The sequence below is a fragment of the Rhinoderma darwinii genome, unplaced genomic scaffold (genome assembly GCF_050947455.1).
Source record: "Rhinoderma darwinii isolate aRhiDar2 unplaced genomic scaffold, aRhiDar2.hap1 Scaffold_3885, whole genome shotgun sequence".
Lineage (NCBI taxonomy): Eukaryota > Metazoa > Chordata > Amphibia > Anura > Rhinodermatidae > Rhinoderma > Rhinoderma darwinii.
In genome coordinates, this window is record NW_027463514.1 from 1 (window position 1) to 12,346 (window position 12,346).

At 45.9% G+C, this 12,346-nt stretch overlaps 29 non-coding genes across 29 annotated transcripts; all 29 read right to left on the reverse strand.

Annotated features, from left to right (window-relative positions):
* Nucleotides 1–6: 6 nt before the first annotated feature.
* LOC142707665 (U5 spliceosomal RNA) lies at nucleotides 7–122 on the reverse strand. Its single transcript, XR_012868573.1, has one exon. It is a non-coding gene; the product is annotated as a U5 spliceosomal RNA (small nuclear RNA).
* Nucleotides 123–436: 314 nt separating this feature from the next.
* LOC142707778 (U5 spliceosomal RNA) lies at nucleotides 437–552 on the reverse strand. The gene has a single exon (XR_012868676.1). It is a non-coding gene; the product is annotated as a U5 spliceosomal RNA (small nuclear RNA).
* A 314-nt stretch (nucleotides 553–866) lies between these two features.
* LOC142707677 (U5 spliceosomal RNA) lies at nucleotides 867–982 on the reverse strand. The gene has a single exon (XR_012868584.1). It is a non-coding gene; the product is annotated as a U5 spliceosomal RNA (small nuclear RNA).
* Nucleotides 983–1,295: 313 nt separating this feature from the next.
* LOC142707800 (U5 spliceosomal RNA) lies at nucleotides 1,296–1,411 on the reverse strand. Its single transcript, XR_012868696.1, has one exon. It is a non-coding gene; the product is annotated as a U5 spliceosomal RNA (small nuclear RNA).
* A 314-nt stretch (nucleotides 1,412–1,725) lies between these two features.
* Nucleotides 1,726–1,841, reverse strand: LOC142707689 (U5 spliceosomal RNA). Its single transcript, XR_012868595.1, has one exon. It is a non-coding gene; the product is annotated as a U5 spliceosomal RNA (small nuclear RNA).
* A 314-nt stretch (nucleotides 1,842–2,155) lies between these two features.
* On the reverse strand, nucleotides 2,156–2,271 carry LOC142707701 (U5 spliceosomal RNA). Its single transcript, XR_012868606.1, has one exon. It is a non-coding gene; the product is annotated as a U5 spliceosomal RNA (small nuclear RNA).
* A 314-nt stretch (nucleotides 2,272–2,585) lies between these two features.
* Nucleotides 2,586–2,701, reverse strand: LOC142707713 (U5 spliceosomal RNA). The gene has a single exon (XR_012868617.1). It is a non-coding gene; the product is annotated as a U5 spliceosomal RNA (small nuclear RNA).
* A 314-nt stretch (nucleotides 2,702–3,015) lies between these two features.
* LOC142707726 (U5 spliceosomal RNA) lies at nucleotides 3,016–3,131 on the reverse strand. The gene has a single exon (XR_012868628.1). It is a non-coding gene; the product is annotated as a U5 spliceosomal RNA (small nuclear RNA).
* A 314-nt stretch (nucleotides 3,132–3,445) lies between these two features.
* On the reverse strand, nucleotides 3,446–3,561 carry LOC142707738 (U5 spliceosomal RNA). Its single transcript, XR_012868639.1, has one exon. It is a non-coding gene; the product is annotated as a U5 spliceosomal RNA (small nuclear RNA).
* Nucleotides 3,562–3,875: 314 nt separating this feature from the next.
* Nucleotides 3,876–3,991, reverse strand: LOC142707779 (U5 spliceosomal RNA). The gene has a single exon (XR_012868677.1). It is a non-coding gene; the product is annotated as a U5 spliceosomal RNA (small nuclear RNA).
* Nucleotides 3,992–4,305: 314 nt separating this feature from the next.
* On the reverse strand, nucleotides 4,306–4,421 carry LOC142707750 (U5 spliceosomal RNA). The gene has a single exon (XR_012868650.1). It is a non-coding gene; the product is annotated as a U5 spliceosomal RNA (small nuclear RNA).
* Nucleotides 4,422–4,735: 314 nt separating this feature from the next.
* On the reverse strand, nucleotides 4,736–4,851 carry LOC142707762 (U5 spliceosomal RNA). Its single transcript, XR_012868661.1, has one exon. It is a non-coding gene; the product is annotated as a U5 spliceosomal RNA (small nuclear RNA).
* A 314-nt stretch (nucleotides 4,852–5,165) lies between these two features.
* On the reverse strand, nucleotides 5,166–5,281 carry LOC142707774 (U5 spliceosomal RNA). Its single transcript, XR_012868672.1, has one exon. It is a non-coding gene; the product is annotated as a U5 spliceosomal RNA (small nuclear RNA).
* A 314-nt stretch (nucleotides 5,282–5,595) lies between these two features.
* On the reverse strand, nucleotides 5,596–5,711 carry LOC142707787 (U5 spliceosomal RNA). The gene has a single exon (XR_012868684.1). It is a non-coding gene; the product is annotated as a U5 spliceosomal RNA (small nuclear RNA).
* A 314-nt stretch (nucleotides 5,712–6,025) lies between these two features.
* LOC142707799 (U5 spliceosomal RNA) lies at nucleotides 6,026–6,141 on the reverse strand. Its single transcript, XR_012868695.1, has one exon. It is a non-coding gene; the product is annotated as a U5 spliceosomal RNA (small nuclear RNA).
* Nucleotides 6,142–6,455: 314 nt separating this feature from the next.
* Nucleotides 6,456–6,571, reverse strand: LOC142707804 (U5 spliceosomal RNA). Its single transcript, XR_012868699.1, has one exon. It is a non-coding gene; the product is annotated as a U5 spliceosomal RNA (small nuclear RNA).
* Nucleotides 6,572–6,885: 314 nt separating this feature from the next.
* LOC142707805 (U5 spliceosomal RNA) lies at nucleotides 6,886–7,001 on the reverse strand. Its single transcript, XR_012868700.1, has one exon. It is a non-coding gene; the product is annotated as a U5 spliceosomal RNA (small nuclear RNA).
* A 314-nt stretch (nucleotides 7,002–7,315) lies between these two features.
* LOC142707792 (U5 spliceosomal RNA) lies at nucleotides 7,316–7,431 on the reverse strand. The gene has a single exon (XR_012868688.1). It is a non-coding gene; the product is annotated as a U5 spliceosomal RNA (small nuclear RNA).
* Nucleotides 7,432–7,745: 314 nt separating this feature from the next.
* LOC142707806 (U5 spliceosomal RNA) lies at nucleotides 7,746–7,861 on the reverse strand. Its single transcript, XR_012868701.1, has one exon. It is a non-coding gene; the product is annotated as a U5 spliceosomal RNA (small nuclear RNA).
* A 314-nt stretch (nucleotides 7,862–8,175) lies between these two features.
* Nucleotides 8,176–8,291, reverse strand: LOC142707807 (U5 spliceosomal RNA). Its single transcript, XR_012868702.1, has one exon. It is a non-coding gene; the product is annotated as a U5 spliceosomal RNA (small nuclear RNA).
* A 314-nt stretch (nucleotides 8,292–8,605) lies between these two features.
* LOC142707808 (U5 spliceosomal RNA) lies at nucleotides 8,606–8,721 on the reverse strand. The gene has a single exon (XR_012868703.1). It is a non-coding gene; the product is annotated as a U5 spliceosomal RNA (small nuclear RNA).
* Nucleotides 8,722–9,035: 314 nt separating this feature from the next.
* Nucleotides 9,036–9,151, reverse strand: LOC142707801 (U5 spliceosomal RNA). The gene has a single exon (XR_012868697.1). It is a non-coding gene; the product is annotated as a U5 spliceosomal RNA (small nuclear RNA).
* A 314-nt stretch (nucleotides 9,152–9,465) lies between these two features.
* LOC142707809 (U5 spliceosomal RNA) lies at nucleotides 9,466–9,581 on the reverse strand. The gene has a single exon (XR_012868704.1). It is a non-coding gene; the product is annotated as a U5 spliceosomal RNA (small nuclear RNA).
* Nucleotides 9,582–9,895: 314 nt separating this feature from the next.
* LOC142707810 (U5 spliceosomal RNA) lies at nucleotides 9,896–10,011 on the reverse strand. Its single transcript, XR_012868705.1, has one exon. It is a non-coding gene; the product is annotated as a U5 spliceosomal RNA (small nuclear RNA).
* Nucleotides 10,012–10,325: 314 nt separating this feature from the next.
* LOC142707811 (U5 spliceosomal RNA) lies at nucleotides 10,326–10,441 on the reverse strand. The gene has a single exon (XR_012868706.1). It is a non-coding gene; the product is annotated as a U5 spliceosomal RNA (small nuclear RNA).
* A 314-nt stretch (nucleotides 10,442–10,755) lies between these two features.
* Nucleotides 10,756–10,871, reverse strand: LOC142707814 (U5 spliceosomal RNA). Its single transcript, XR_012868708.1, has one exon. It is a non-coding gene; the product is annotated as a U5 spliceosomal RNA (small nuclear RNA).
* Nucleotides 10,872–11,185: 314 nt separating this feature from the next.
* On the reverse strand, nucleotides 11,186–11,301 carry LOC142707815 (U5 spliceosomal RNA). The gene has a single exon (XR_012868709.1). It is a non-coding gene; the product is annotated as a U5 spliceosomal RNA (small nuclear RNA).
* Nucleotides 11,302–11,615: 314 nt separating this feature from the next.
* On the reverse strand, nucleotides 11,616–11,731 carry LOC142707816 (U5 spliceosomal RNA). The gene has a single exon (XR_012868710.1). It is a non-coding gene; the product is annotated as a U5 spliceosomal RNA (small nuclear RNA).
* Nucleotides 11,732–12,045: 314 nt separating this feature from the next.
* On the reverse strand, nucleotides 12,046–12,161 carry LOC142707784 (U5 spliceosomal RNA). Its single transcript, XR_012868681.1, has one exon. It is a non-coding gene; the product is annotated as a U5 spliceosomal RNA (small nuclear RNA).
* Nucleotides 12,162–12,346: the final 185 nt, after the last annotated feature.

The window sequence follows — 12,346 nt, forward strand, 5'->3', positions numbered from 1 at the left end:
CAAGAAAACCCCAGCAAGCTGGAGCATGCAAAAATTGCTACAAAACTCAGTTTTGCTCCTCTCCACGGAAATCTTTAGTAAAAGGCGAAAGATTTATGCGTTCTGAAGAGAAACCAGAGTACTAAGGGACAAACTCTTCCTCCTTTCCTCACGCCATGGCCGCAGTCCTGTGTTAGCCCAGGGAGACCACCCGTAAGGGGGATAAAAACACAGACAGCACATACAAGAAACAATACATATGTTTCCCAGGCTCCTCTCTTCTTTTGGCTGCCACTTGGCAGCTTTCACTTGTTATCCACCCCGGCAACACAGTGCATAAACAAGTTTGCTTCTCAACAGAAGGAGGCCATCCATGTTGTCAATATGCAAATTCAGCCACTTTCAAGCCAACTGGAGCCAGAAATACACTCTTTCTGCTTTTCAACCTGAACAAGAAAACCCCAGCAAGCTGGAGCATGCAAAAATTGCTACAAAACTCAGTTTTGCTCCTTTCCACGGAAATCTTTAGTAAAAGGCGAAAGATTTATGCGTTCTGAAGAGAAACCAGAGTACTAAGGGACAAACTCTTCCTCCTTTCCTCACGCCATGGCCGCAGTCCTGTGTTAGCCCAGGGAGACCACCCGTAAGGGGGATAAAAACACAGACAGCACATACAAGAAACAATACATATGTTACCCAGGCTCCTCTCTTCTTTTGGCTGCCACTTGGCAGCTTTCACTTGTTATCCACCCCGGCAACACAGTGCATAAACAAGTTTGCTTCTCAACGGAAGGAGGCCATCCATGTTGTCAATATGCAAATTCAGCCACTTTCAAGCCAACTGGAGCCAGAAATACACTCTTTCTGCTTTTCAACCTGAACAAGAAAACCCCAGCAAGCTGGAGCATGCAAAAATTGCTACAAAACTCAGTTTTGCTCCTCTCCACGGAAATCTTTAGTAAAAGGCGAAAGATTTATGCGTTCTGAAGAGAAACCAGAGTACTAAGGGACAAACTCTTCCTCCTTTCCTCACGCCATGGCCGCAGTCCTGTGTTAGCCCAGGGAGACCACCCGTAAGGGGGATAAAAACACAGACAGCACATACAAGAAACAATACATATGTTTCCCAGGCTCCTCTCTTCTTTTGGCTGCCACTTGGCAGCTTTCACTTGTTATCCACCCCGGCAACACAGTGCATAAACAAGTTTGCTTCTCAACGGAAGGAGGCCATCCATGTTGTCAATATGCAAATTCAGCCACTTTCAAGCCAACTGGAGCCAGAAATACACTCTTTCTGCTTTTCAACCTGAACAAGAAAACCCAGCAAGCTGGAGCATGCAAAAATTGCTACAAAACTCAGTTTTGCTCCTCTCCACAGAAATCTTTAATAAAAGGCAAAAGATTTATGCGTTCTGAAGAGAAACCAGAGTACTAAGGGACAAACTCTTCCTCCTTTCCTCACGCCATGGCCGCAGTCCTGTGTTAGCCCAGGGAGACCACCCGTAAGGGGGATAAAAACACAGACAGCACATACAAGAAACAATACATATGTTTCCCAGGCTCCTCTCTTCTTTTGGCTGCCACTTGGCAGCTTTCACTTGTTATCCACCCCGGCAACACAGTGCATAAACAAGTTTGCTTCTCAACGGAAGGAGGCCATCCATGTTGTCAATATGCAAATTCAGCCACTTTCAAGCCAACTGGAGCCAGAAATACACTCTTTCTGCTTTTCAACCTGAACAAGAAAACCCCAGCAAGCTGGAGCATGCAAAAATTGCTACAAAACTCAGTTTTGCTCCTCTCCACGGAAATCTTTAGTAAAAGGCGAAAGATTTATGCGTTCTGAAGAGAAACCAGAGTACTAAGGGACACACTCTTCCTCCTTTCCTCACGCCATGGCCGCAGTCCTGTGTTAGCCCAGGGAGACCACCCGTAAGGGGGATAAAAACACAGACAGCACATACAAGAAACAATACATATGTTTCCCAGGCTCCTCTCTTCTTTTGGCTGCCACTTGGCAGCTTTCACTTGTTATCCACCCCGGCAACACAGTGCATAAACAAGTTTGCTTCTCAACGGAAGGAGGCCATCCATGTTGTCAATATGCAAATTCAGCCACTTTCAAGCCAACTGGAGCCAGAAATACACTCTTTCTGCTTTTCAACCTGAACAAGAAAACCCCAGCAAGCTGGAGCATGCAAAAATTGCTACAAAACTCAGTTTTGCTCCTCTCCACGGAAATCTTTAGTAAAAGGCGAAAGATTTATGCGTTCTGAAGAGAAACCAGAGTACTAAGGGACAAACTCTTCCTCCTTTCCTCACGCCATGGCTGCAGTCCTGTGTTAGCCCAGGGAGACCACCCGTAAGGGGGATAAAAACACAGACAGCACATACAAGAAACAATACATATGTTTCCCAGGCTCCTCTCTTCTTTTGGCTGCCACTTGGCAGCTTTCACTTGTTATCCACCCCGGCAACACAGTGCATAAACAAGTTTGCTTCTCAACGGAAGGAGGCCATCCATGTTGTCAATATGCAAATTCAGCCACTTTCAAGCCATCTGGAGCCAGAAATACACTCTTTCTGCTTTTCAACCTGAACAAGAAAACCCCAGCAAGCTGGAGCATGCAAAAATTGCTACAAAACTCAGTTTTGCTCCTCTCCACGGAAATCTTTAGTAAAAGGCGAAAGATTTATGCGTTCTGAAGAGAAACCAGAGTACTAAGGGACAAACTCTTCCTCCTTTCCTCACGCCATGGCCGCAGTCCTGTGTTAGCCCAGGGAGACCACCCGTAAGGGGGATAAAAACACAGACAGCACATACAAGAAACAATACATATGTTTCCCAGGCTCCTCTCTTCTTTTGGCTGCCACTTGGCAGCTTTCACTTGTTATCCACCCCGGCAACACAGTGCATAAACAAGTTTGCTTCTCAACGGAAGGAGGCCATCCATGTTGTCAATATGCAAATTCAGCCACTTTCAAGCCAACTGGAGCCAGAAATACACTCTTTCTGCTTTTCAACCTGAACAAGAAAACCCCAGCAAGCTGGAGCATGCAAAAATTGCTACAAAACTCAGTTTTGCTCCTCTCCACGGAAATCTTTAGTAAAAGGCGAAAGATTTATGCGTTCTGAAGAGAAACCAGAGTACTAAGGGACAAACTCTTCCTCCTTTCCTCACGCCATGGCCGCAGTCCTGTGTTAGCCCAGGGAGACCACCCGTAAGGGGGATAAAAACACAGACAGCACATACAAGAAACAATACATATGTTTCCCAGGCTCCTCTCTTCTTTTGGCTGCCACTTGGCAGCTTTCACTTGTTATCCACCCCGGCAACACAGTGCATAAACAAGTTTGCTTCTCAACGGAAGGAGGCCATCCATGTTGTCAATATGCAAATTCAGCCACTTTCAAGCCAACTGGAGCCAGAAATACACTCTTTCTGCTTTTCAACCTGAACAAGAAAACCCCAGCAAGCTGGAGCATGCAAAAATTGCTACAAAACTCAGTTTTGCTCCTCTCCACGGAAATCTTTAGTAAAAGGCGAAAGATTTATGCGTTCTGAAGAGAAACCAGAGTACTAAGGGACAAACTCTTCCTCCTTTCCTCACGCCATGGCCGCAGTCCTGTGTTAGCCCAGGGAGACCACCCGTAAGGGGGATAAAAACACAGACAGCACATACAAGAAACAATACATATGTTTCCCAGGCTCCTCTCTTCTTTTGGCTGCCACTTGGCAGCTTTCACTTGTTATCCACCCCGGCAACACAGTGCATAAACAAGTTTGCTTCTCAACGGAAGGAGGCCATCCATGTTGTCAATATGCAAATTCAGCCACTTTCAAGCCAACTGGAGCCAGAAATACACTCTTTCTGCTTTTCAACCTGAACAAGAAAACCCCAGCAAGCTGGAGCATGCAAAAATTGCTACAAAACTCAGTTTTGCTCCTTTCCACGGAAATCTTTAGTAAAAGGCGAAAGATTTATGCGTTCTGAAGAGAAACCAGAGTACTAAGGGACAAACTCTTCCTCCTTTCCTCACGCCATGGCCGCAGTCCTGTGTTAGCCCAGGGAGACCACCCGTAAGGGGGATAAAAACACAGACAGCACATACAAGAAACAATACATATGTTACCCAGGCTCCTCTCTTCTTTTGGCTGCCACTTGGCAGCTTTCACTTGTTATCCACCCCGGCAACACAGTGCATAAACAAGTTTGCTTCTCAACGGAAGGAGGCCATCCATGTTGTCAATATGCAAATTCAGCCACTTTCAAGCCAACTGGAGCCAGAAATACACTCTTTCTGCTTTTCAACCTGAACAAGAAAACCCCAGCAAGCTGGAGCATGCAAAAATTGCTACAAAACTCAGTTTTGCTCCTCTCCACGGAAATCTTTAGTAAAAGGCGAAAGATTTATGCGTTCTGAAGAGAAACCAGAGTACTAAGGGACAAACTCTTCCTCCTTTCCTCACGCCATGGCCGCAGTCCTGTGTTAGCCCAGGGAGACCACCCGTAAGGGGGATAAAAACACAGACAGCACACACAAGAAACAATACATATGTTTCCCAGGCTCCTCTCTTCTTTTGGCTGCCACTTGGCAGCTTTCACTTGTTATCCACCCCGGCAACACAGTGCATAAACAAGTTTGCTTCTCAACAGAAGGAGGCCATCCATGTTGTCAATATGCAAATTCAGCCACTTTCAAGCCAACTGGAGCCAGAAATACACTCTTTCTGCTTTTCAACCTGAACAAGAAAACCCCAGCAAGCTGGAGCATGCAAAAATTGCTACAAAACTCAGTTTTGCTCCTCTCCACGGAAATCTTTAGTAAAAGGCGAAAGATTTATGCGTTCTGAAGAGAAACCAGAGTACTAAGGGACAAACTCTTCCTCCTTTCCTCACGCCATGGCCGCAGTCCTGTGTTAGCCCAGGGAGACCACCCGTAAGGGGGATAAAAACACAGACAGCACATACAAGAAACAATACATATGTTTCCCAGGCTCCTCTCTTCTTTTGGCTGCCACTTGGCAGCTTTCACTTGTTATCCACCCCGGCAACACAGTGCATAAACAAGTTTGCTTCTCAACGGAAGGAGGCCATCCATGTTGTCAATATGCAAATTCAGCCACTTTCAAGCCAACTGGAGCCAGAAATACACTCTTTCTGCTTTTCAACCTGAACAAGAAAACCCCAGCAAGCTGGAGCATGCAAAAATTGCTACAAAACTCAGTTTTGCTCCTCTCCACGGAAATCTTTAGTAAAAGGCGAAAGATTTATGCGTTCTGAAGAGAAACCAGAGTACTAAGGGACAAACTCTTCCTCCTTTCCTCACGCCATGGCCGCAGTCCTGTGTTAGCCCAGGGAGACCACCCGTAAGGGGGATAAAAACACAGACAGCACATACAAGAAACAATACATATGTTTCCCAGGCTCCTCTCTTCTTTTGGCTGCCACTTGGCAGCTTTCACTTGTTATCCACCCCGGCAACACAGTGCATAAACAAGTTTGCTTCTCAACGGAAGGAGGCCATCCATGTTGTCAATATGCAAATTCAGCCACTTTCAAGCCAACTGGAGCCAGAAATACACTCTTTCTGCTTTTCAACCTGAACAAGAAAACCCCAGCAAGCTGGAGCATGCAAAAATTGCTACAAAACTCAGTTTTGCTCCTCTCCACGGAAATCTTTAGTAAAAGGCGAAAGATTTATGCGTTCTGAAGAGAAACCAGAGTACTAAGGGACAAACTCTTCCTCCTTTCCTCACGCCATGGCCGCAGTCCTGTGTTAGCCCAGGGAGACCACCCGTAAGGGGGATAAAAACACAGACAGCACATACAAGAAACAATACATATGTTTCCCAGGCTCCTCTCTTCTTTTGGCTGCCACTTGGCAGCTTTCACTTGTTATCCACCCCGGCAACACAGTGCATAAACAAGTTTGCTTCTCAACGGAAGGAGGCCATCCATGTTGTCAATATGCAAATTCAGCCACTTTCAAGCCAACTGGAGCCAGAAATACACTCTTTCTGCTTTTCAACCTGAACAAGAAAACCCCAGCAAGCTGGAGCATGCAAAAATTGCTACAAAACTCAGTTTTGCTCCTCTCCACGGAAATCTTTAGTAAAAGGCGAAAGATTTATGCGTTCTGAAGAGAAACCAGAGTACTAAGGGACAAACTCTTCCTCCTTTCCTCACGCCATGGCCGCAGTCCTGTGTTAGCCCAGGGAGACCACCCGTAAGGGGGATAAAAACACAGACAGCACATACAAGAAACAATACATATGTTTCCCAGGCTCCTCTCTTCTTTTGGCTGCCACTTGGCAGCTTTCACTTGTTATCCACCCCGGCAACACAGTGCATAAACAAGTTTGCTTCTCAACGGAAGGAGGCCATCCATGTTGTCAATATGCAAATTCAGCCACTTTCAAGCCAACTGGAGCCAGAAATACACTCTTTCTGCTTTTCAACCTGAACAAGAAAACCCCAGCAAGCTGGAGCATGCAAAAATTGCTACAAAACTCAGTTTTGCTCCTCTCCACGGAAATCTTTAGTAAAAGGCGAAAGATTTATGCGTTCTGAAGAGAAACCAGAGTACTAAGGGACAAACTCTTCCTCCTTTCCTCACGCCATGGCCGCAGTCCTGTGTTAGCCCAGGGAGACCACCCGTAAGGGGGATAAAAACACAGACAGCACATACAAGAAACAATACATATGTTTCCCAGGCTCCTCTCTTCTTTTGGCTGCCACTTGGCAGCTTTCACTTGTTATCCACCCCGGCAACACAGTGCATAAACAAGTTTGCTTCTCAACGGAAGGAGGCCATCCATGTTGTCAATATGCAAATTCAGCCACTTTCAAGCCAACTGGAGCCAGAAATACACTCTTTCTGCTTTTCAACCTGAACAAGAAAACCCCAGCAAGCTGGAGCATGCAAAAATTGCTACAAAACTCAGTTTTGCTCCTCTCCACGGAAATCTTTAGTAAAAGGCGAAAGATTTATGCGTTCTGAAGAGAAACCAGAGTACTAAGGGACAAACTCTTCCTCCTTTCCTCACGCCATGGCCGCAGTCCTGTGTTAGCCCAGGGAGACCACCCGTAAGGGGGATAAAAACACAGACAGCAAATACAAGAAACAATACATATGTTTCCCAGGCTCCTCTCTTCTTTTGGCTGCCACTTGGCAGCTTTCACTTGTTATCCACCCCGGCAACACAGTGCATAAACAAGTTTGCTTCTCAACGGAAGGAGGCCATCCATGTTGTCAATATGCAAATTCAGCCACTTTCAAGCCAACTGGAGCCAGAAATACACTCTTTCTGCTTTTCAACCTGAACAAGAAAACCCCAGCAAGCTGGAGCATGCAAAAATTGCTACAAAACTCAGTTTTGCTCCTCTCCACGGAAATCTTTAATAAAAGGCAAAAGATTTATGCGTTCTGAAGAGAAACCAGAGTACTAAGGGACAAACTCTTCCTCCTTTCCTCACGCCATGGCCGCAGTCCTGTGTTAGCCCAGGGAGACCACCCGTAAGGGGGATAAAAACACAGACAGCACATACAAGAAACAATACATATGTTTCCCAGGCTCCTCTCTTCTTTTGGCTGCCACTTGGCAGCTTTCACTTGTTATCCACCCCGGCAACACAGTGCATAAACAAGTTTGCTTCTCAACGGAAGGAGGCCATCCATGTTGTCAATATGCAAATTCAGCCACTTTCAAGCCAACTGGAGCCAGAAATACACTCTTTCTGCTTTTCAACCTGAACAAGAAAACCCCAGCAAGCTGGAGCATGCAAAAATTGCTACAAAACTCAGTTTTGCTCCTCTCCACGGAAATCTTTAGTAAAAGGCGAAAGATTTATGCGTTCTGAAGAGAAACCAGAGTACTAAGGGACAAACTCTTCCTCCTTTCCTCACGCCATGGCTGCAGTCCTGTGTTAGCCCAGGGAGACCACCCGTAAGGGGGATAAAAACACAGACAGCACATACAAGAAACAATACATATGTTTCCCAGGCTCCTCTCTTCTTTTGGCTGCCACTTGGCAGCTTTCACTTGTTATCCACCCCGGCAACACAGTGCATAAACAAGTTTGCTTCTCAACGGAAGGAGGCCATCCATGTTGTCAATATGCAAATTCAGCCACTTTCAAGCCAACTGGAGCCAGAAATACACTCTTTCTGCTTTTCAACCTGAACAAGAAAACCCCAGCAAGCTGGAGCATGCAAAAATTGCTACAAAACTCAGTTTTGCTCCTCTCCACGGAAATCTTTAGTAAAAGGCGAAAGATTTATGCGTTCTGAAGAGAAACCAGAGTACTAAGGGACAAACTCTTCCTCCTTTCCTCACGCCATGGCCGCAGTCCTGTGTTAGCCCAGGGAGACCACCCGTAAGGGGGATAAAAACACAGACAGCACATACAAGAAACAATACATATGTTTCCCAGGCTCCTCTCTTCTTTTGGCTGCCACTTGGCAGCTTTCACTTGTTATCCACCCCGGCAACACAGTGCATAAACAAGTTTGCTTCTCAACGGAAGGAGGCCATCCATGTTGTCAATATGCAAATTCAGCCACTTTCAAGCCAACTGGAGCCAGAAATACACTCTTTCTGCTTTTCAACCTGAACAAGAAAACCCCAGCAAGCTGGAGCATGCAAAAATTGCTACAAAACTCAGTTTTGCTCCTCTCCACGGAAATCTTTAGTAAAAGGCGAAAGATTTATGCGTTCTGAAGAGAAACCAGAGTACTAAGGGACAAACTCTTCCTCCTTTCCTCACGCCATGGCCGCAGTCCTGTGTTAGCCCAGGGAGACCAACCTTAAGGGGGATAAAAACACAGACAGCACATACAAGAAACAATACATATGTTTCCCAGGCTCCTCTCTTCTTTTGGCTGCCACTTGGCAGCTTTCACTTGTTATCCACCCCGGCAACACAGTGCATAAACAAGTTTGCTTCTCAACGGAAGGAGGCCATCCATGTTGTCAATATGCAAATTCAGCCACTTTCAAGCCAACTGGAGCCAGAAATACACTCTTTCTGCTTTTCAACCTGAACAAGAAAACCCCAGCAAGCTGGAGCATGCAAAAATTGCTACAAAACTCAGTTTTGCTCCTCTCCACAGAAATCTTTAAGAAAAGGCAAAAGATTTATGCGTTCTGAAGAGAAACCAGAGTACTAAGGGACAAACTCTTCCTCCTTTCCTCACGCCATGGCCGCAGTCCTGTGTTAGCCCAGGGAGACCACCCGTAAGGGGGATAAAAACACAGACAGCACATACAAGAAACAATACATATGTTTCCCAGGCTCCTCTCTTCTTTTGGCTGCCACTTGGCAGCTTTCACTTGTTATCCACCCCGGCAACACAGTGCATAAACAAGTTTGCTTCTCAACGGAAGGAGGCCATCCATGTTGTCAATATGCAAATTCAGCCACTTTCAAGCCAACTGGAGCCAGAAATACACTCTTTCTGCTTTTCAACCTGAACAAGAAAACCCCAGCAAGCTGGAGCATGCAAAAATTGCTACAAAACTCAGTTTTGCTCCTCTCCACGGAAATCTTTAGTAAAAGGCGAAAGATTTATGCGTTCTGAAGAGAAACCAGAGTACTAAGGGACAAACTCTTCCTCCTTTCCTCACGCCATGGCCGCAGTCCTGTGTTAGCCCAGGGAGACCACCCGTAAGGGGGATAAAAACACAGACAGCACATACAAGAAACAATACATATGTTTCCCAGGCTCCTCTCTTCTTTTGGCTGCCACTTGGCAGCTTTCACTTGTTATCCACCCCGGCAACACAGTGCATAAACAAGTTTGCTTCTCAACGGAAGGAGGCCATCCATGTTGTCAATATGCAAATTCAGCCACTTTCAAGCCAACTGGAGCCAGAAATACACTCTTTCTGCTTTTCAACCTGAACAAGAAAACCCCAGCAAGCTGGAGCATGCAAAAATTGCTACAAAACTCAGTTTTGCTCCTCTCCACGGAAATCTTTAGTAAAAGGCGAAAGATTTATGCGTTCTGAAGAGAAACCAGAGTACTAAGGGACAAACTCTTCCTCCTTTCCTCACGCCATGGCTGCAGTCCTGTGTTAGCCCAGGGAGACCACCCGTAAGGGGGATAAAAACACAGACAGCACATACAAGAAACAATACATATGTTTCCCAGGCTCCTCTCTTCTTTTGGCTGCCACTTGGCAGCTTTCACTTGTTATCCACCCCGGCAACACAGTGCATAAACAAGTTTGCTTCTCAACGGAAGGAGGCCATCCATGTTGTCAATATGCAAATTCAGCCACTTTCAAGCCATCTGGAGCCAGAAATACACTCTTTCTGCTTTTCAACCTGAACAAGAAAACCCCAGCAAGCTGGAGCATGCAAAAATTGCTACAAAACTCAGTTTTGCTCCTCTCCACGGAAATCTTTAGTAAAAGGCGAAAGATTTATGCGTTCTGAAGAGAAACCAGAGTACTAAGGGACAAACTCTTCCTCCTTTCCTCACGCCATGGCCGCAGTCCTGTGTTAGCCCAGGGAGACCACCCGTAAGGGGGATAAAAACACAGACAGCACATACAAGAAACAATACATATGTTTCCCAGGCTCCTCTCTTCTTTTGGCTGCCACTTGGCAGCTTTCACTTGTTATCCACCCCGGCAACACAGTGCATAAACAAGTTTGCTTCTCAACGGAAGGAGGCCATCCATGTTGTCAATATGCAAATTCAGCCACTTTCAAGCCAACTGGAGCCAGAAATACACTCTTTCTGCTTTTCAACCTGAACAAGAAAACCCCAGCAAGCTGGAGCATGCAAAAATTGCTACAAAACTCAGTTTTGCTCCTCTCCACGGAAATCTTTAGTAAAAGGCGAAAGATTTATGCGTTCTGAAGAGAAACCAGAGTACTAAGGGACAAACTCTTCCTCCTTTCCTCACGCCATGGCCGCAGTCCTGTGTTAGCCCAGGGAGACCACCCGTAAGGGGGATAAAAACACAGACAGCACATACAAGAAACAATACATATGTTTCCCAGGCTCCTCTCTTCTTTTGGCTGCCACTTGGCAGCTTTCACTTGTTATCCACCCCGGCAACACAGTGCATAAACAAGTTTGCTTCTCAACGGAAGGAGGCCATCCATGTTGTCAATATGCAAATTCAGCCACTTTCAAGCCAACTGGAGCCAGAAATACACTCTTTCTGCTTTTCAACCTGAACAAGAAAACCCCAGCAAGCTGGAGCATGCAAAAATTGCTACAAAACTCAGTTTTGCTCCTCTCCACGGAAATCTTTAGTAAAAGGCGAAAGATTTATGCGTTCTGAAGAGAAACCAGAGTACTAAGGGACAAACTCTTCCTCCTTTCCTCACGCCATGGCCGCAGTCCTGTGTTAGCCCAGGGAGACCACCCGTAAGGGGGATAAAAACACAGACAGCACATACAAGAAACAATACATATGTTTCCCAGGCTCCTCTCTTCTTTTGGCTGCCACTTGGCAGCTTTCACTTGTTATCCACCCCGGCAACACAGTGCATAAACAAGTTTGCTTCTCAACAGAAGGAGGCCATCCATGTTGTCAATATGCAAATTCAGCCACTTTCAAGCCAACTGGAGCCAGAAATACACTCTTTCTGCTTTTCAACCTGAACAAGAAAACCCCAGCAAGCTGGAGCATGCAAAAATTGCTACAAAACTCAGTTTTGCTCCTCTCCACGGAAATCTTTAGTAAAAGGCGAAAGATTTATGCGTTCTGAAGAGAAACCAGAGTACTAAGGGACAAACTCTTCCTCCTTTCCTCACGCCATGGCCGCAGTCCTGTGTTAGCCCAGGGAGACCACCCGTAAGGGGGATAAAAACACAGACAGCACATACAAGAAACAATACATATGTTACCCTGGCTCCTCTCTTCTTTTGGCTGCCACTTGGCAGCTTTCACTTGTTATCCACCCCGGCAACACAGTGCATAAACAAGTTTGCTTCTCAACGGAAGGAGGCCATCCATGTTGTCAATATGCAAATTCAGCCACTTTCAAGCCAACTGGAGCCAGAAATACACTCTTTCTGCTTTTCAACCTGAACAAGAAAACCCCAGCAAGCTGGAGCATGCAAAAATTGCTACAAAACTCAGTTTTGCTCCTCTCCACAGAAATCTTTAGTAAAAGGCGAAAGATTTATGCGTTCTGAAGAGAAACCAGAGTACTAAGGGACAAACTCTTCCTCCTTTCCTCACGCCATGGCCGCAGTCCTGTGTTAGCCCAGGGAGACCACCCGTAAGGGGGATAAAAACACAGACAGCACACACAAGAAACAATACATATGTTTCCCAGGCTCCTCTCTTCTTTTGGCTGCCACTTGGCAGCTTTCACTTGTTATCCACCCCGGCAA